Source organism: Lemur catta, chromosome 6, assembly GCF_020740605.2.
Source record: "Lemur catta isolate mLemCat1 chromosome 6, mLemCat1.pri, whole genome shotgun sequence".
NCBI classification, from domain to species: domain Eukaryota; kingdom Metazoa; phylum Chordata; class Mammalia; order Primates; family Lemuridae; genus Lemur; species Lemur catta.
The window spans coordinates 74,207,684-74,228,484 of NC_059133.1; the positions used below are offsets into that span (position 1 = coordinate 74,207,684).

The 20,801-nt window shown below is 36.7% G+C and overlaps 1 protein-coding gene across 4 annotated transcripts in view; it reads right to left on the reverse strand.

The window, feature by feature from the left end:
• Nucleotides 1–20,801, reverse strand: part of FAR2 (fatty acyl-CoA reductase 2) — a 144,465-nt gene that overhangs the window by 95,394 nt on the left and 28,270 nt on the right. Inside the window, exon 1 of one of the 4 annotated variants that reach the window (XM_045554107.1) lies at nt 8,610–8,628. The exons of the other annotated variants lie outside the window; for them this stretch is intronic. The gene's annotated coding sequence lies outside the window, so the exon portion shown is untranslated. Of the gene's footprint in view, nt 1–8,609; nt 8,629–20,801 lie in introns of those variants that run through there. 4 annotated transcript variants of the gene reach the window in all.

The window sequence follows — 20,801 nt, forward strand, 5'->3', positions numbered from 1 at the left end:
GCCCAACACACTCTCTCTCTCTCTTTTTTTTTTTTGGTCTCTGGCACTCAGCTCAAGACCAGTATTCTTAATAAACACTTCCTGATACCTGAATAATAGAGAATTATACTTCTGCTTGTGAAACCAACCACAGGAAATCTTTTAGTAAGAACTGATAGCAGAAACGTAAATGATGATTAAACAAGATTTGTGATAGTTGCATAGCTATATACCATGCCCTGTCAGGAAAGATTACACCATAAAATGAAGAGGAAACGGTTTCTGCCTCTGGGCCTCCAATATGAGACTTCTCCTTCAATGGACCAAGCAGCAGGGCTAAAGTTCCTGTCTTAGTATAGTTCGGGCTGCAGACTGCTCTAACTTGTGGCTATTCAGTGATGCTGAGCGACAGTAGAGAGTAGGAACTGAGACATTTGTGGGGGTCACCAGGAGTCCCAGTGGTCTTCAAACTTCAGTAGAGAGGAAGATGTGCAGGAAGAGGATTTCTTTTGCCTTTATTTTATTTATTTATTTTTCCAGGACTGAAGAATTTTTATGATGATTTTATTTCTAATCAAATAATCTCCAAAACCATCTCTCAAGCAATGATATTTGTAAAGTCAGAAATGATACTGATCATCAACCTCAACCATACCCACAAGTAATTCATCATTTAAATTCTGCCAAGATTATATTCTGAATTTCTCAAATAGTCTCTGAATTTCTCATATAGTCTTGTAGCAACTACTCAGGTCTGTCACCATACTGGGAAAGCAACTGTATACATATAGAAATGAATCTGTGCAGCAGTGTTCCAATATAAAACTTTATTTACAAGAACAGGCTGAGGGTAAGATTTGGTACGCAGACCGTAATTTGGCAACCTCTGCAATAACGTACTGAACTGCTTGATATTTCTTGCATACATCACATACCGAGCTATGATGGCTAATGGAATGTGTGCTGGTGTATTCTTGTGTTATATAACTATTTCAGTTTTGACTTCTAATATGGTAAATAGCAACAGGTACTGTCTAAATACAAGCTCTTTAGGATCCTCAATAGTTTTTCATAGTAATGTAATAGCAAAGAGAAAAGAAGATTCTAGAAAAATAAAACTTTTGCTTTGTTGGATGCCTGAAGACATTCTGCCTGATGTGTTGGTGAATGAAAAGTGACACCAATTAAAAACTAAAGTAGTTTACTTATCAAAGCTACCCAAAGATACAGTCTTGCTTTTGGATCCAAACATATACAGAACAATGCAGCAGAAGAGGTTGAAAGAAAAGTGGTCAATTTGTATTTAAGCAAACAGGGAAGGACATTTGCAATCAACTAAAAATTCATCTATTGAATTAGGGCTGAAAGTTACTGTTAAAGAGTGCTGCAGTCTGCCCGGTGGCTCCCTTTTCTGGACTAGGGCTTTCTCATGGAGTACAGTATGTTAATATTTACCTACATAGCTAATCTGTTAATGGCTTTTGAAAAACCTCTCTTTCAAATTATTTGAATAATCTTCCTATTTTCTTTTAACCAGCATGACTAATTTTTTTCCTGAGGAAAGCATTTGCCTTTTGAGTTTTTTTTTTTTTAATTTAAGAAAAATTCTATTCTTTTAAAAGTGTCTTTGAACTAAAACCTTTATACACCACAGTTGATTTTGAAGTGGAAATTAAAATCACTTTCTTGCTTGGTAAGCAAGAAATCATATGGATTTTTTTAAACTTACAGAAATGGAAATACGTGTAACTTGTTAGTATTGTGTCAAACAAATGTTGCATAGAGATAATAGGACATTGCTTCAGATTTGTAATATATTTTTATATTTTGAAAATGTATTACAGGTGTTTTTCTAGAGGCATGGAAGTTAAATGTATATATTATGGTAGAAGTAATATTGAAGAATATTGTAATTCAGTGCTGCCAGAAGAACTGTTAATAAAACACCTTTAACAATAAATATCTTTTGTAGACTTAAGGGATTACATACTACTGTTAATACTTGTAAGAACAAAACACATTAAACATCCTTTCAGGAAGTCTTTGAGGGAGGGCCGATACCCATAGTAGAATGATGGTACTCATTTTTGATAGTGATTGTAAAATCAATTATTTCCTTACTGTTGGAGGGTCATATTGTAAGTATGTGGTTACATGCAGTCAGACTGCAGAAAATACTCCTAATGGAGGAGTTGTCACTTTACAATAGTGCTATAAAAAGCAGTTTTTACACCAAAATTTTTAAACAAAGACTAGACAAGCATAAAGAATTAAACTTTTGGTTTGAAAATGGGAAAGGTTCCATGATGCATAAATCATTTCTCATTTGCCTTAAAAAATTAAAAAATAATAAAAATGATGAGAAGCTTTATTCATTAACAATGGGGTAAACAGCTATATACTTGAAATGAGTCTTATAAAAAAACGAACTGCAAATAAAAGCACTGCTACTATAATACATTCTGGAATGGTTGTTTAATAAGTTAAACAACCATTTAATTCCAGACATTCTGGAATGGTTGTATTATCCATGTGATCTGTAGCAAATGTAATTTATTTTTAAGAAGAAAAGAAGTGTGTTTTCTTACTATCTTTTGTTTTCTTTTGCTTAAGTACTTTATTAACTGCTTAATTCTGTATCTTTGAAGTAATCTTCAATCTCCTTTCTTCTTTGTAAAATTTGATTTGTTATAAAATTACCAAATATAAGGGTTTTGGATATATAGTTTGTACCTGTATTTTTATTTTATTGCCTCATGTTCTTGTAAGTCATTCTTAATTGACCGATGACTGTAGACCTTGCTTGAGTATTTTTTCTAATAAAGCAAATCAAACACATAAAAAAAATGTAAAATAATTCTAAGGTCAGGAAGTTTGATAACTCATCTATTTCAATTTTTTCATTTTACAAAAAAGAAAAACTAAGGCACAGAGAGAATACCTTCCTTAGTCATGGGCACATGGTTGGCTATTGGCAGATACACGGTACTATGCATGTTTTTTTCTGCAGAGGGGCTGCAATCATGCTCACAGCTCTTGCCCAACTAGGAGATGCTGAATTTCCAGTCAGTTGTGAGATAATATACTTCTTTTAATGCTAAAACACAAGCTGACTTAAAATAGTATTTTATACAATTATTATATGAATAAGCAGAGACTTACAGTTAATGTGCTATGTTCAAGTTCCTGAATTAGTACAGTGGTATAAAATTTATTTTTTTTTTAAGACCTAACAGAATTTTGTCTTCAAAGAGTCTTATGAAATGCCAGCTGCAAGCCAAACCATTTCCTTCTAGTTAGGCAGCCCTCTTAAAAAAAAAAAAAAAAATCTAATCCCTGTCTCTCATCACCTACCCAACCTATTTCAGCCTAGTATTAGCCATGATACGATCTGAACTTTCCCTGGGCCTATCCTTCAAAAACAGGAAAAAGAGGAGAGGCACCAAAACAAACCACAGTAGCAAGCGGACAGGAGTCACAGCGAAACATTAATTCTGGAGGTGCCGGTGCCAGTCCCTTCATCCTAGCAAAGGGGATGGGGGCCCAGGGTGCCTGCTTGACCTAGTTGGAGAGACGAACTTGCTGCCCCAGTATTGACCCCTCCTGGCTATTGTTCAGGGCAATTCCACACAGCAGTTGTACTTTATGAATCACATCCCCATAGTATCAGCCAAGATGCTACATCTGAGAGAATGAGGAACTGGTGAGGTATTAGCACACGTCTACTCTTATTTTCTGTCAAACTTAGGTTTCCAAGCAGGGGGTGGAAATGAGAAGTGAGGAATTATGTGATACAGAGGAAATTCGAATTATTTCTGCAGCTATAAAAGTCGGGTGTTGTGGCTAAATATACCCTATTATCCTGAGCAGAAGAAAGATTGCCAAATATGTTTCCAAACTTCCTTGGCCTGGTATTCACGGTTATTTAAAAATCAGATGAAACCTGACTTTTTTGCCTTCAACCTTTTCCTCCCTGACACCAACTTTTTCTCATAATCAAACTAGCTTTGTTCCTTTAAACTTCTTTTTCTTCTTCAGGCATTCCTACTCCTCTTTTATGCCTGTCCCGTGGTCTCTCACTTGGCATTTTTTAAAACCTCCCCAGCTGACTCTTAGGTCCAGGGAAGGCTGAGAACCACTGGCCTATTGAAGGCCCAGGTCAATCCAACTTCAGCCACGATGCCTGTCTGGGCAGCTCTGGGGTGCCAGGCACATCTCCCTCTGCCAAACCCACCGTAGTTACAGGTTTTCAGTCCTTTGGCACATAAGCATGAATTGCCTTGTGTCATTTCATATTATCTTCTTTTATTCTTATTTAGCACTTTGCCTATTCTTTCCCTTCCTTAAATGTCTGTGTGTCTTAATTCCCCAATTAGAGGTGGCAACCCTGAGAGTTGAATCCCATTGTACCTTCCACTTAGTTAGGGGTCAATAACCATTTTTGATTGCCTGAAAGGGGCCAGAGGTGGAGAAGCAAAACCAAACCATTATTTTATCCATGGCAGCAACAGATGAGCTTCGTGGGAAGGTTGTGTGCCTTGACAGTGCTGTGGGGTGGGGCTCTCATGGTCTGAGGCTTCCTACCGGTTTGAGGATAAGACAATGTTTAGGAAATCTCACCAGTTTCTCAATCAATCTTAGCCTCAGTGAGCTGAGTATTTGCGTCAGGTAAACTTTTGTGTCCCTTTTGGAATATGGTGTCTTAATTGTTCCTGGTATCAAATCTTAGAGGAGCATTGCAACAATCGGAAAAGTTCAAGTAAGCAATAGAAGTCACTGTGATCCAAGACTCAAAATGTGATAAAAGACAGGCTGCTCAGTTTAATTCTGCACAAGGGTGAGGACTGCTGGGTCCTTGGAGGATCCTCACCCAGTTCCTTGGGAAACAAGTCAGACAAGCGAGTGGTGTAGGAGGGTTCTCACTGGCTGAACATGCTTCCCAGTGATGCCAAGTGAGTACTCGAGAGTAAAAGACAGGAAAGCACCACTTAATAAAAGGCATCTTTCCTATGTTTCTACTCCCGGGGGATGGCGATCATTAAGATAGAATCACTAGCCTCTAATCAAAGTAGAGGGAATTGATTTTCTTCAAAAAATAAGCTTCTCATAATGAGCATCTGGTAGCCACAATCCAGAAAAATAAAATAAAGCTTTTTTAAAAACAACTAAAACAAGAATAGCTAAGTTCTGGACCTCTTTAACATTTAACATTAAACATCTGCAGTCTCCTTTAACATTCAGCTATGTGACCTAGTTGATCTTTCCTAGAGACTGAGACCCCTGTGACCTTAATGAGTCACTGAGACTCTTTCAGGCTTTAAGGATGCTTTGTGTTTTCCCCTCGATGTGAGAACCTCTGAGTGTGGTCAGTACTCCTGCTTCAATCGGACTGAAAGTATCATCTGAGGCTTTCCCCCCATTTCATTGGTCTTGTCTGCAGAGCCTGCTCTGCAACTTCTGGTAGCATCTGGCTGTGCTTTCACCACACACTTACTAAAATAGCAAGGGCTTAAAATAGGGAATAGATTTTAGTATCCACATTTCATTCATTTTTTTCTTTCCTTTAATCATTCAACAAACACTATGAAGTGGAAATCTTGTGCCTTTAGATCAGCAGAACAGGTAGGGTAAGAGAGCAAATGTTGTATAACATATCAGGAATACTGGAAATGACCAGACCTGTTCTTGCTGAGACCAAAGAAAATGATACTTTATTTCCATTTGACAGACCACTCTCCACAACCCCTGAAAATCTTCGTAATGATTCAGGTCTGGTAGGGGACCAATAAGCAGCATTTCCTGAACATAGTAAAATGCATAAACGTATATGACCCCAGCCAATCACAGGAATGTGGGGTGATTTCCAGAGACAGAAAGGAAAGAACATTTCCAAATGCTGAGTTTCACTGTATAATTCAATGGAGAACCTCAAATTTCTCCATGAAAGCAACAATATAACACATATTTGTAATTAGTATGATACTGTAAAGGAATCATCAGTATGGTTCTGTTGAGAAAAAGGACATTGTAAAAGCATGTGGCCCCTGTGTAGGTATATGACCCAGTCTCAGTCCAGGCCATTTGTACAAGTTGCTCCCTCTGTTGAGAAGGAACTTCACAAAGTCAGTTCCTGCATCACACTTCAGGTCTCAGCTTAAATGCCACATCGTCAAAGAAGCCCTCCTAACCACCCCGTGTACAGTAAATGACTCTTCCCTTTTCTGTCACATTCATGTCAATTTCCTTCATTAAAACCTATGGAAATTTGTAATTGTTTCATCGTGTATGTACTTTTTGTCAATCACACTATTAGAATATCAGCTGTGGGAAGACGGGGGCCATGTCTTCATTGTCTCTCCAGGGCCAGCTTAGTCCTGGTTTAGAGGAGGTACTTAGAAAAAACTATGTGAAAAAGCTAACAATCTGCATCTATATGGAGAACAAATTTCTTTGCATTTTACATAATATTTCTCATTTGCTGCTCTGCCCAAGAAGAAGAAACAAGTTGCTCCAGGTTGTGCTATTTGCCAAATTATTGATTACAAAACCATTCTGAGTTTTATCACTTTGGGTCCTATTGAAAGACTACATTTTACCTCCAACCTTATTTCTATCTAACTCAGAATCATCTGCAATTTATGAGGTACTGGTTGTTATTGAAGGCCCTGCCCAATTATGTTCTTTACTCCTACACTGAAATACAGTTTTTTATATAGGTAAAACAATATTATAGGAAATGAAATGGCTTTAGTGACCTCAGAGGTGGATGATCATACAAACATAATACAATTGCCATGACAGAGATTTTCCCTGGCCCAAGTATAAGTATGTAGACCATTCCCATTAATTAAAATTACATGAGTGATTTCACTCTTCACTCTTGGGTGTTTCTCCCATGCACACTGAAGAACCAAGGAAACCTCTCACCTAAGTAATAGGTGGCTAGATGTGCAGCATGAATTGTTTTCCAAACACGTCCATAAGTTAAATAAGTAAATGTTCATTTGAGAATACAAATAATTCTCTGAGAAGTCTAGAGGGTTCTATAATTATTTTCTGAGTATACCCCAACAATTATATATTATCCTTATTTTACTTACAGAAAAGAAAATGCAACCATGTGGTCATTTTTGGAAAGCAGCATTGAATAGTAGACTTAGGACCAAATAGATTGTGCCACTTGTCCTTTCTTAACCTTATTTTCATCATTTGTAAAATGATGATAACTCAGGATTAGTGGAGATTAATTAAGATAGTGAATATAAAGTACTTGGAACACTGTAGATACAGTAGATAGAACCTACCGACTGAAAGCTAACTCCCCTTTTCCTTAAATTATTATATCAAATAAACACTCCCCCCAAATCCTCTATGTAGTGTATTATAAATTGTCTACTGCTGCAGAGGGAATCCCTTTTTCCTCAAAGTTGTCGTCAAAAGCCAAGAAGGGACAGGAACGATGAACTCTCTTCTGGTGCAGCACTGTCCACAATTCTTTCTGTGCTGGTGGAAATGTTCTGTATCTGCACTGTCCACTGTGGCAGCCACCAGCCACATGTGGTGACTGGGCACTTAAAATGTGGCTAGTATAACTGGGGACCTGAATTTTTATTTAATTGTAATTAAATTTTAATTTTATAACGTCACATGTGGCTAATGGCTACTGTATTGGACAGTGCAGTTCTTGTAAATAATGGGCTCAGGTTTGACCCAGCTATAGCAAAGTCATCATTCACAATTAAAAAGATGAATAATACTATTATCCATATAGCTTATGACAAACTCATTCATCTTATTACAAGATTCACTGTAATACAAGTAAAGTTCTTTTCTTGATGAGACTATTATTTGATTTCCATCCCCCTAACTATAGGCTACGTATAGATGAAGAAGGCAGAAATCTCATTTGAGTTAAGGGGACAAATTGGTTCGGTATGACTGTCTGAAATCAGGCTCATAAAATTTTCCTTATCCAAAAAGATGATGTGCATATGAAGATGATGTGTGTAGGAAGGAGACCTCAAACTCTCTTTTATCCCTTATTCTGAAGGTGTCTGTATTCAAATGTAAATGTATGTTCCGAAGTATATCTATAGGCAAAGATGTCTATAAGAATTGTGGTTGAAACAGATGTGCATCATGAAGCCCTAAAGGGAAGACTGTAATCCTAGGTGTGTGGGCTCAGGTGGGAATGATGGCAGCATCTGAGAACAGTAAGGGGAATGAGGAAAAATAAAAGGTATCCATATTCAAATCAGGAGGAGCGAAAACCCTCAAGCAAAAGTGAAAAAGAGAGACAAGAAGGAAATGTCTTTTGGGTGTCCAAATGGTAGGGGCAGTGGAAGCAGGGCTGTGGCTGGGGTCAAAACATCTATAAGAGACAGGAGAGAGAGAACATCCCAGATTCAGGAGACTGTTCATTGAATACTTTCAGACCACACTTATCTTTGTCACACTTTGTAGTACTGAATTGAATACTGAATACTTGCAGTATTCAGAATACTTTGCAGCACTGAACTGAATACTTTCGGGCCACACTTATCTTTGTCACAATTTGCAGTATTGGTGACCCTTTCTGCTTTGAAGGTCTATTCTCTTTGTTTCTACACCACCCCTTGATTTCTTCTTACCTGCCTGGTGGCTGCTGCTTAGTCTCCTTCCCAGCTAATTTTTCACGACTGGTCACTTGACATGGTTAGGGAAGGCTGTGTATTCCTTAGTCCCAGGGGGTGTCATTCACACTGTAGAATTCATAAATTCATTGTAAATTCATCATAACGACTTTCCCGCTGTTAGCAATAAAGGCACCATATGATCTAGAAGTCTCGATTTGGCCCTTAAGAAGGCTATGCTTCCCTTGAAGGCCACCCGAGGCCCTTGTTTTTTTTTTTTTTTTTAATGTAGCTACTGATGACCTCATTCATACATAGGGCTTCAACTACTCCTTATATGACACTTACAACTCTTGTTACACTACCCACAGCCCAGACTTCTCTTCTGAGCCCTAGATTCATCCCTAATTGGGTTTTCCACAGTTCTACTCAGATGTCTCAGTGGTTCCACCAATACTACACATTAAATAAATGCAGCAATTTCCGATCCTGATTGTAGACACCACCATCCACCTGGTCACTCAAGCCAGAAACATGAGAATTATCTTCCTCTCACTCCTCACACAAGATGGGACTATAAATTCTGCCTCCATTCACCTCTTTTGTGCCTGTCCCTGTCACATTCATCCTGCAGGTGCGTGGGACCTCTTGATGCCCCCCACGAATACTGCCATCTTTTATGTGAATCTCATCCCTGCTGCCTCCACATTGCTGTCAGTGGGATGTTTCTAAAACGCATATATTATCACGCCCTCTCCCACTGATGTTTCTTCAATTTTTATGGTTTCTTAATGTGATTGAAGATACAGTTTGAATTCCTGATCGCGGCCTATAGTATGGCATATGTGAGCTGGTCCTTGCATGCTTTTCCATTTTCAAACTTGACCACTTCCCCTAACACAGGCCTGCACTTGGGTCACACACATTACCTTTGGCTTCCTTAACAGGACCAGCTCAACCAGTCAGACTGGGCCAAGGGCAATCACTGCCCAGGGCAATCATTTCCAAATCTATCTTTTCCTTTAGATTTTAAGTACCTTGAGAACAAGAATATGATTTGGTCTTTGTATCTCCAGCACCTGCCTGGCACCTGGCACTCAGAATAAATGTTTGACAAGTAGATGGATGAATGCAAAGGTCAAAAAGATAGGAAAAGAAGGAAATTAATGAACTTAGGATGCCTCTGGATGATCCTGAGGGCCAGGGAGTGTGAGGAGGTGGGATAGGAAAGGAAATAGTGGCTGTGGTACAGAAAGTAGCTTGAGGTCTAAAAATAACTCTACTTTTTTCTACCCTTTTAGGTAGAAATGTAGAGTTGACTGCATCATTGTTTCACAGGGGTCTAAGATTTTTATGCTTCAGTTTTTAAAAAAATCTATGAAAGGAGAAAAATACTTTAAAATATTAATACTCTAGAGCCTTTGTCCTCTATAACAAAGCTATGAATATTCATGATAAACATTAAAGGAAAGATGGTATGATATCTAAATGTAAAAGAATAATGGGAAAGAACATAAATACACTGCCTTTAAACAAAACTATTTCAAAATAGTAAGCATAAAAAGAAACTCCCCAAGCATATTTTTCTCTCTTCTATTCTTTTTTTCTCCTTAAAAAGTTTGTTATTTTGAAAGTACACAGCTGTTCACAGCTATAAATAAAGAGGCAGCAATGTCACATCTATTTGAAATACATTTAATGTCACCATTGAGCTATGTTGATCATTTGCTATTTGTACAATCCAGAGAGATGAGTTTTTGGTTCATAAAAATGATCTTGTATGAAGTCTGAGATTTTACTTTTTCTCAAGTTCAAGTACCTGAGGTGTGTTTGCTTGTTTGACTGCCATGATCAACAGACCTGTGAAAGAATACTTCACCTCTTAAATGAACACTTACAGAGTTATGAAGTCATCTCTCTATACCATTAGTTTGGGATATAATAAACCATAAGGCTAGAAAGTGCATTTTATAATTTCAAATATACACATTTAAAACTGTAATTTAAAAACTCTTTTAGTTTTAAAAGTTCACTAAGTCTATCTTTTGCTTCATTTATATCTTTCTATTATCAGATACTCAGCAGCTGCTCAATTAATACTTAGGCAAATTATTTAATCTTTCTAAGCTTCAGTTTACTCATCAATGAAATGGGATTAATACCCATATCATAAGGTTGCTGGAAGATTAAATGAGATAGTGCTTTGTACTATGCCCAGCACATCATAAACCACTCAATTAAAAGTTGCTATTCACCACATGTACTCACCATCAAATTGGTATTAACTGATCAACACCTAAGTCCACATATAGTAATAACATTCATCAGGTGTCGGGCAGATGGGAGGGGGGAGGAGGAGATGGGTATATACCTACATAATGAGTGGGAGACACACCCTCTGGGGGACGGACACGCTTGAAGCTTTGTTTCAGGTGGGGCATAGGCAATATACGTGACCTAAACATTTGTAACCTCATAATATGCTGAAATAAAAAAAAATTTTTTTAATTGCTATTATTATTTTGTATGTCTGATCCTTATAAGCCTTGGTTAAGGGGGCTTTTTATTCTAAACATATTCCTATAACACTGTGCATCTTACATTTCAGCTCAAAAAATGGGGTATTAGTTGAATAATACAAAGAGATTCTGAGATAAATTGGAAATTCTATATAAACATAGCCAGTCGATAATGAAAAACTATTCTAGTAAGGACTAAGTAGTTCATGAAACAAATTCCTGCCCTTTGAAATGATTTTTAACCTTCTAAAGAGCCTAAAGCTAGTATTAAATAGCATAATGCACATTATAGGTCAGACGCAAATGTTGCTTCATTTAACACCAAGGATTTTCACCAATTCTCACACAGAGGTATAGCTCCAAATAGATTAAGAACCACTAACTTAGACTGTTGGAGTCATAGAATCTACTTTGTTCTTCTATTTATAAGAACATTTAAAATAAACAGTTTAAAGGAAGCCCTTTAAGAAGAGATTTTTTTTCTCTGAATCTTCCTTATATTTGCAGATGTTTTTCAAGTGTATTCTGAATCTTGCCCGTTTCTCTTTGAATATATTCTTTTGTTCTATCCTCAGGAGACCAAAACAGAACAGTTGGTCACAGTCATTCAGAATTGATCTCAACTTTGCTACTTTCCTCCTCATGCATCAAATAGTTGTTGATAGGAATTTTGACCAATATTCCACAATACATTATTTTCTTTTTAAATGATGGCATGGGAGAGTAGGGTCAGTATTCTGTAATAACATTCAGGATGAGACTTCATAAGCCACAGAAAGAAGACACTATCATCCAGTCTGTTAAAAAATTGAAAGTGATTGTATTAATAGATGGTGGAGAGTACAGTTTCTGTGGAACACTATAGGTTAAAATTGTCTAATTATACCCACAAAAGATGGGTTTTTCTAACCTGAAGAGATCACCTAAAAAGATATGTTCATACCCAGGCTAAAGAGCAAGAAGGACTGGGTCAGAAAATGTACCAAAGTCTCTAATGTCAAAGAACATTTTGAAGAGAAATCTCATGAACAGAAGTAAAGAACAAGTATTTATAGTTTTTTTTTTCCCTAACAGTGATCAAAAGGTAGAGTCACAAATCCTAATAGTCTGTAAACCAGAAAGGCTTACACTGTCATGGGATAAAGACTCCACTTAGACTTAACTTTATACCATATGAAACATTTCAAGAGGATTCACTGTACTTTGCTCAATTCTACATTTAAACAATCTTTTTCTTACATATCTCAAGACCCAGTATAAGAAAGAGTCTGACTCTATTTTCTGATGTTTGACTATAGACATCTTTTATGCCTCACTCCTTTTTCTTCCCTTTCTGTCCAACATCAGGACAAGCTGATAAGAAAGCCCAGGGGCTCTTCCTTTGACACTAGCAGTAAGTTCAAATCAATCATGGCAACCCTCGCCCCAACCCCATCCCTTAACCACCATAAAAAGCCCAAAGGAAGTTTCTTTTCCTTCTTTCACAGCTCTCAAAATATTTTCAGATCAGCTTGAAAGACCTATCCTGTCCTTCACAGAAAGCCTTGTTGGTGTGTGAATGGCAAAATCAGTCTAGAAATCCAAATCACATTTTGGGTAGCAGGTCCATTCCAACTCTGTGGACTGGCCACAATACCTAGTCAACATGATACTAGAAAATGGGTCCCTTGGAATGTAGACACAATCGCATTAGTACCAAGGAAGAAATCTGCATCTAGCTTAAACATCATTTATTCATGAATTTGTATACTGAGAATCCGTTCCATTGAATCTAATCAATGCTAAAGTGATGCTGAACTGAATTTCAGAACTTGAGAAGTTGATGACTAGCCTTTGGAATTTGATAACCCTTCCAATGGAGTACTAGAAGATACCTTCACTTTTTACTTCTATTAACTATAAGGAAACTCAATTTTATTCCTCTAAGAAATAATAGAAATAAAAAGAAATACTCCACTTGAAGAAACAGTTCTACATTAGAGAGAGTAAACTTAAATGCCTTCAGGGACAACAGTTAACCTACATGGAAAGAGGAAGAGAAAATTGATGTGGCAAGATTTTGTATTACAATCCAGAATAATCTGTCTCTGTTACACTATTGAAACACTGTACTGTGTTTTTAAAAGGCAATGTAACCACTTCACACCAATTAGAATGCCTAAAATCTAGAACATAGACAACACTAAATGACGGTGAGGATGTGGAGCAATAGGAACACCCATTCATTGCTGGTGGGAATACAAAATGGCTACTTTTCAGGATAGTTTGGCAGCTTCTTCTAAAACTAAATATGCTCTTACCATATAATTCAGCAATCGTGCTCCTCAGTATTTACCCCAAAGAGTTAAAAACATATCTACACAAAAACCTGCACACAAATGCTTATAGCAGATCTATTCATAATTGCCAAAACTTGAAAACAACCAAGCCGTCCTTCAGTGGGTGAGTGGGTAAACTGTGGTACATCAAAACAACGGAATATTATTCAGTGCTAAAAAGAAATGAGCTATCAAGCCATGAAAAGACATGGAAGAAACTTAATAGCATATTATTAAGAGAAAGAAGCCAATCTCAAAGGGATACGTACTGTATGATTCTACTTATATGACACTTTGGATAGGGCAGGACTATGGAGGAGGTAAAAAGATCAGTGGTTGATAGGGGTTAGTGTTGAGGGAGGAATGAGCAGGTAGAGCACAGAGGATTTTGGAGGCCATGAAACCACTGTGTGATACTATAATAATGGAAACATGACATTATACTCTTTTCCAAACCTATGGAATGTACAACACCAAAAGTGAACCCTAGTGTAAATTGCAGATTTGGGGTGGTGAGGATGGGTCAATGTAGATTCATTGATTTGAACAAATGTACCACTCTGCTGCAGGATCTTGATAATGGGGGAGGCTGTGTGTGTCTAGGGAAGGGGGATGTGGAAATTCTGTACTTTCCACTCAGTTTTGCTCTAAAAAGTGAAGACTTTTTTTTTTTTTTTTTAAAAAAAAAAAAGGTACTGCAAGGCCAGCTTTTGACCTCCTGCTATAAACTAAGGTGGAAAAGTTGCATAGCTAGGAGTATGAGAATTTTAACCATATTGTTAACAAATCCTCTGATATCTGCAATGTAGATAACTTATATATTTGTATATGAATGAAAAAAGTGTCAATAAAGGAACTAAAAGGAACTAAAGACTTTATTTTGACTCTCTCTTGATTTCTATTTCCCCTTTCATTTTTATTTATGTCAACCAGACCTTCATGCTTTATACTATTATAAAAACTGATGTTCAATTTATGGACCTCACCCCTTAAATAAATTTAGACATATTAGCTGATATTGGTATTTCATGCACAAGTGCAATATTTCATGGAAACTTTGAGCTATTTGATAAACATATTAAAAATATTATTTGCTGAACTAGAAACCTGCAAATACACAGAGGGTGTTGAATGAACCCAAAGGTTTTGGAGTTACCCAAAACTAGGTTCAAGTACTGGCTCCACCAGTTATTAACCATATGACTTGGGAAAGTTGGGTAACAACATCTGTCACATGGAGAATCTTAAGGATTAAAGGAGATTGCACACATAAAGCATCCATCATAGTGCCCAGCACACAGGAGGTGCTTAATAAATGTTAACCCCTTTCTTTTCTAGTTAGTCTCCTTGGCTCCTTTGGATTTTAGTACTCTGAAACCCCGTAGAGGCTTCATAAGCCTAATAGTTCATATTTACTCAGAATATTCAAATTTGCACACTCATAAAGGAAAGTTTAATTGATTTAATTTGAGGAGGTGCCATAATAAAACAATGGAGGGAATTTTTTTAATAACCATGAATAACCATAGTCTGTTATTCAGTCATTTTTGAATTTGATATGATAGAGGAAGTGAGAGAATGAATGACAGTTATTTCTCACACATGGCTACTCACTGGGCCATGGCTATTCCTCTCCTACTGCTACAGAAAATCTACCTGCTTAGAGGCTCTAGCCAAAGTCCTAATCAACCAACACAAATAGGCAGGCAACTGACTTCCTGATAAATAAGAGTCTTCTATTTACTTTAAAGGAGTAGTTGTCTCTATATAAGAATTCATCACCCAGTCTTGAAAAGCATTGTTACAAGCTAATTCTGCAGAAATAACCTCTGATGCTAGGAGTGGATGACATTCTGAAAGGCATCAAGCTTTCTACTTTCTCCTTCCCAAACAATCTTTAGTACAAGTTACTTTCCTTGAAAGCCTAGAACAAAGCTGCCTAGAAACACCAGGTAAATGCAACAGTCTGTTAATGCAGCTTATGGTTGAACATGTAAGTGTATCAAAGGTCAAGTTTCAGTTACAGTTCCCATAGTAATTGTAACTTGGCCACTTAACACTTCAACAATAACCATCCGTGGAGTATCCACAAACAGATACTAGGAGCTCTGCAGCGGGGGACCTTTCTGTTGAAACTTTCGGCTATTGTGTTGCATTTGTTTCTGGTACGTTTACACACAGCAGTATTTCACAAGCATCATATTTAACATCTATCACTGAAAGATCTTCAAATTGGCCTCAATGGTGATGGCTTTAGCCATGTGTAATCTTGCAATTGTCCATGTCAGCTTATAGCGTTATAAATGTGTCCTTACATTTTTATGAAGAAACACTTGTAGTAAATCCTGGGTGAGTTGGAACACTGTTCTTACACCATGGTGTAAGTCAGAAAGTTAAGGAGCATTCACCACTCAGCAAATGAACACAAAGTAGGAAATGTATAAAAATTAAGGGTAGAACACTGAGAAGTGATGGGCCCAAAGCAGAGGGTGAGGTTTTATGGAAACTACTAATTAAAACAACAATGGAAACATTGGTTAAATTTTGTTTTAAAAGCAGAGGTGTAAATCAATTTTATAATGCACTTAGCTGGAGAACTAGAAAGAAAATAAACAGTTTCATAGTCAGATAAGAATCAATCCCTGTACCTGTCTTCTTCATAGTCAAAGGTCATTATAATAACTGAATATCATTCTAGAATCACAATGGAAGATGGAATGGCCAGTGTACTGTCAAAGAGAAGGAAATGATTCTGGAATACCTAGAACATAATTTGCCATAATCTAGCAAATTATGGTTTATGGGCCAAATCTAACCTAATCCTGTTTTTGCGAATGAAGTTTGATTGGAACACAGCCGGGCCCATCAGTCTGCATGTTGTCTATCGCTGCTTTCATGCTATAACTTGAGGCAGAGTTCAGTGGCTGTGAAAGAGATCATTAAGTTGGCAAAGCCTAAAATATTTACAATAGGGACCCTCACAGAAAAATCAGCCAGAAAGCTTAGACAAAAGCAGACATATAGATACATTGTTCAGATTATACAACTCTCTATTTTGGTTGAGAAGAAATGGACACACAAAAACATACACAGACTAGAAAAGACCATTTATTTTACTCTGTTCTTAGGACATACAATTACCAAATCCCAGCCAACTGACGGATAACTCATTCCCTTAAATTTTTCTGACAAGATGATATGATTGCCTCTTTTTCATAATCTAAGCCACTGATGTATATGCTCAATATACTTTAAAATCTATGTCTTGCTAAAGACTTAAAATTCAAATTCAAATGTCTTATATTTAAAATCCAAATAAAAAATATATATCTATATATATTTATAGTCCTTACTTCAGGGGTATTTTAATTGAAAGCCAAGTAGAAATCAAAGATTTATGAAATATTTATGAAAAATAATTATATAACACCCCAAGCAAAATGTTATTTAATAACCAAGCTCTAGAGAAATGATAACATGGATAAAATGGTTATACTCAATACAGCATGAAAGAATGCCAGAAGGAGCTTAGTAACACATAAAAGTTGATCTTGTAAAAAAAAAAAAAAAACGAGTTAAGACATAAATATTTTTATTAGCTGGAGGAAATATGGGAATGCTTATGGAAGTTTCAGCCAGGAAAATTTAGCCAAATATCACTACCAAAAGTAGAGCCCTAAGAAGAACTAAGGCGTATAAAAGTCTGACAAGAAAGGCTGGACACGTGCTCAGGTACTGTCCTATATGGATAATGAAAGCAATTAGGGCAAATGGCAAAGAGACTGCATATTTTTCAGGAAAAAAAAAAATAAGTCAAGCCTGGAATTACAAAATGGGCAAGTTAGTTTCATACCTGAAAAAACACTCAAGTGACTCATGCAGAAATCAATTTGCAACTGCTTAAAAGACCAGAAGATACAAAATAATAATGAACATGGCTTTGGCTTTCTGCAAAACAGTCTGTCAGACTAATCTCATCTCTTTCTATGACACAGTGACAGGAACAGTAGATAGAGTCAGCTGAGGTCCTTCACTCAGCGGCTTATGACATACATCTACAAGAAAGACACACGATCTCCTGGAGCTACAATATGGGGGCCACTAGCTGCATGTGGCTATTAAGCACTTGAACTGTGGCTGGTCTGAATGGAGATATGCTGTTAAAAGCGTAAATATATACCAGATTTTGAAAACCCAGCACAACCAAATCATGATATATCTCATGATAATTTTATACTGACTATACTAATATTAAATATGTTGAAATAATAATGCTTTACATATACAGGGTTAAAGAAATATATTGTTAAAATTAATCCACCAGGTGAAAAATATTTTAATGTGACTATTAGCAAGTTTAATATTACATGTGGCTTGCATTTACGGCTCACATGATATTCCTATTTGATAGCACTGTCTGATAGACTGTGCCAAACTCAGTAGATTATGGAAAAATTTCTTATCCTACACAAGCATCTGTTTCTCCTTCTATGTAAGAGGGGGCAGGGAGGTTGAGAGGCAGATAGGGGAGGATGGGGGCAGGACAATTCTTTTTTGGGCAGGTGTGTCTCCTGCAGTTTGAAGCATATTTAGCATTTCTAGGTCCCACCAACTAATGCTCCCCTACCTCTAGCCATAACAACCAAAAATACCCTTCTAGTATTTGTAATACCCCTAGGGTGGGGTAGGGTGGGGTGTGGAAATATCAAACTGTGCCAAAAACCAACAGGCTCAAAGATAGCTAATGTCCTTCCCAGTGCTGAATTTTTATGATTCTATAGTGCAATTTCATAAAACTCCCCTTTTTGTCTTGATTTTGTGAAAATTACTTTTTAATTAATGTATTTACCCAATGTCTAATGACAGCCTACTTGAGGGCTGAACTACAAAATTTTTCTTAGTGTTGACCCTGTATAATGTTCTAAGTTTGTATGAAGTTTATTTTCCTAGCATTCTAGCAATTAACACCTGCTGCTTTCTGTTTTATTCATTTGTATTCATGTCTTGTGCTCCAAGCAGGATCATAAGCTCTGATGGCAGAAACAGTTTCTTACATAAACTTTCTCTCCCATAACAAATGAATAATAGATACCAGTGATGTAAAGGGATCCCGGGGACAGGATAGCTTTCTGGATTGACTTAGAATCTGGTGTTATTTAATATTTTGAGCAGTGACTATGGTGGTGAAATATATCATTCATTTGAAACTTAACCATATGCTGCCTTGTGCAATATAAAAATTTCAGACTTAAATTTGATTGTCCAAACTAAACAGAATTTGTTGAGGGCAGAGAATTATGTCTTCCTGTGGTAATAATTACCTTTAAAATTAACTGTATGTTATCATATACATTTTCTAATTTAGGAATTGAAAGAACCATATAAAACAGACATTATTATTATCTCCATTTTACCCAAAAGGAAACTGAGGTTTAAGAAGGTTGGCAACCTGATGATGGAAATGTCAGAATTTGAACCCAGAACTTGTACTCAGGTCATCTAATTTCTAGGCTCATGGTCTAGATACCTATTCCTACTGAGAATTTAACACAGGAGAAATGCATTTTTAAAGATGAAGGAGAGATTTAACTGAGCCTCACAAACTTCGAGGGTCAGAGTGATATACTAGAGACTATGCCACCAAAGGTTAAAAAAACTCCCTCTCCAGGAACCTTTAAGAACAAAGATGATAGATCAACCTTTACAATGGATCTTGGGAACCAGCCCATGTAATTTATCACAGTGAGAACAGTGAATATAATTCAGAAGAAGTAACAGATCTTGGACTCCGAGTGGTATTTAAGAATTCAGTGATGATTTAACTTGCCTACAGCTTCTTTATTTAAAGCCTGACCTAATCTCTCCTAGAACTGTAGATCCAAATTGATTTCTGTGGCCTGGATAGATAATTATCCCAGTGGAATTATGTAAGATCCTTTACAGAGGATCTCAGCCTCTCAGAGATTTGCTGCCTTTGTGTTTATATTTTTTTAATCAAGGTGAAATTCACATAACAAAAAACAAGTCATTTTAAAATGATGTATTTTGTGTTATGTGGTAGGATTTAGCACATTCACAATGGTATGTAAACATCACCTTTATCAAGGTCTAAATCTGTGTTAATATTTGAAGACAGTTTTAACATTTTTAAAAGTTTTCTAATAAAATAATGACGTGGTACAGATTCTGGAAATCTAAAGGTTTCCAATAAACATTCATTTGGAATTAAACTAGCCATTTACCACAAATGATACATGCTTGCGTTTGATATCTGAAAGATAATGAAATAAGTTAGAGTGCTATGGACAGCCAAGGCAAAACACTGCCTAGGGAATGTCCTGGGGAAAAGTCCTACCTCTTCATTTCAGCTTCTGGAGAAACACAAAAGTTACATTACAGAATCCTACAGGCACATGTCATATAGAATTTAGTTATTGTTAACTGTAGAAAATTCAGTCTTTATTGGGAAAGGATGTATTCCAGATGTATTTGGAAAGTATAATTAACAGGACAGATGGTGAGGTGGATATGCCACTGAAGGAGAGGGTGTTGTCAAAGATGACCGTTAAAATTTAGGTTTTCACTCTGTTCTGAAGTTGTTTTCTTACTATTTGGGGCTTTGTCTCATGTTCCATTGGTTGTATACGGTATAGATTCCATCTTTTGCAATTTTTCTCCACAGTACAGACTTGGGAAACTATTTTAATTTTGCAATAATGGGCCACTGCATATGTCACAAGTCACTTTTTTTCAACAGTGTTAAAGACAAGAGTTATAGGAACCCTTTGAAAGTGTTAGATGTAGTTACCATTGGCAAAAATTTTCTTATTCCTGAATTGATCATTGATTTGTGATTCTGCATTTCCATGTGGCTTTTGATATAATTGCCTTCTAATTGCTGTAGCATTTCTTTTTATTTTCTTTCTTTCTTTCTTTTTTTTTTTTTTTGCTGTGTTGCTCAGGCTAAAGTGCAGTGGCTATTAATAGGTGCAATTGTGTCACACTATAGCCTTGAACTCCTAGGCTCAAGCAATTCTCCCACCTAAGCCTCCCAAGTAGCTGGTGTGCATCAGCCCACCTGGTTGCTATAGCATTTCCTTTATAAAACTACTCAGGTAGAAGCTATGCCAAATTTGAAAGATATCTTCTAACAACCTTGCTACCCTATTTTCTTCCCATATCCCCATGAAATAAATCCTAAGAAAAAAAATTCAGACTTTCCTAACTGAATGGCTGGTGATTGCTTTCACATAGGCAAGGAACTCTAGAAGAACACTAGTTTTGGAAGGAAGAGCATGAGTTTGATTTGGTCTAGGTTCAGTTTCTAGTCTCTTTTAGACAGTCAAATGAGTTAGGAATACAGAGGAGTTGTT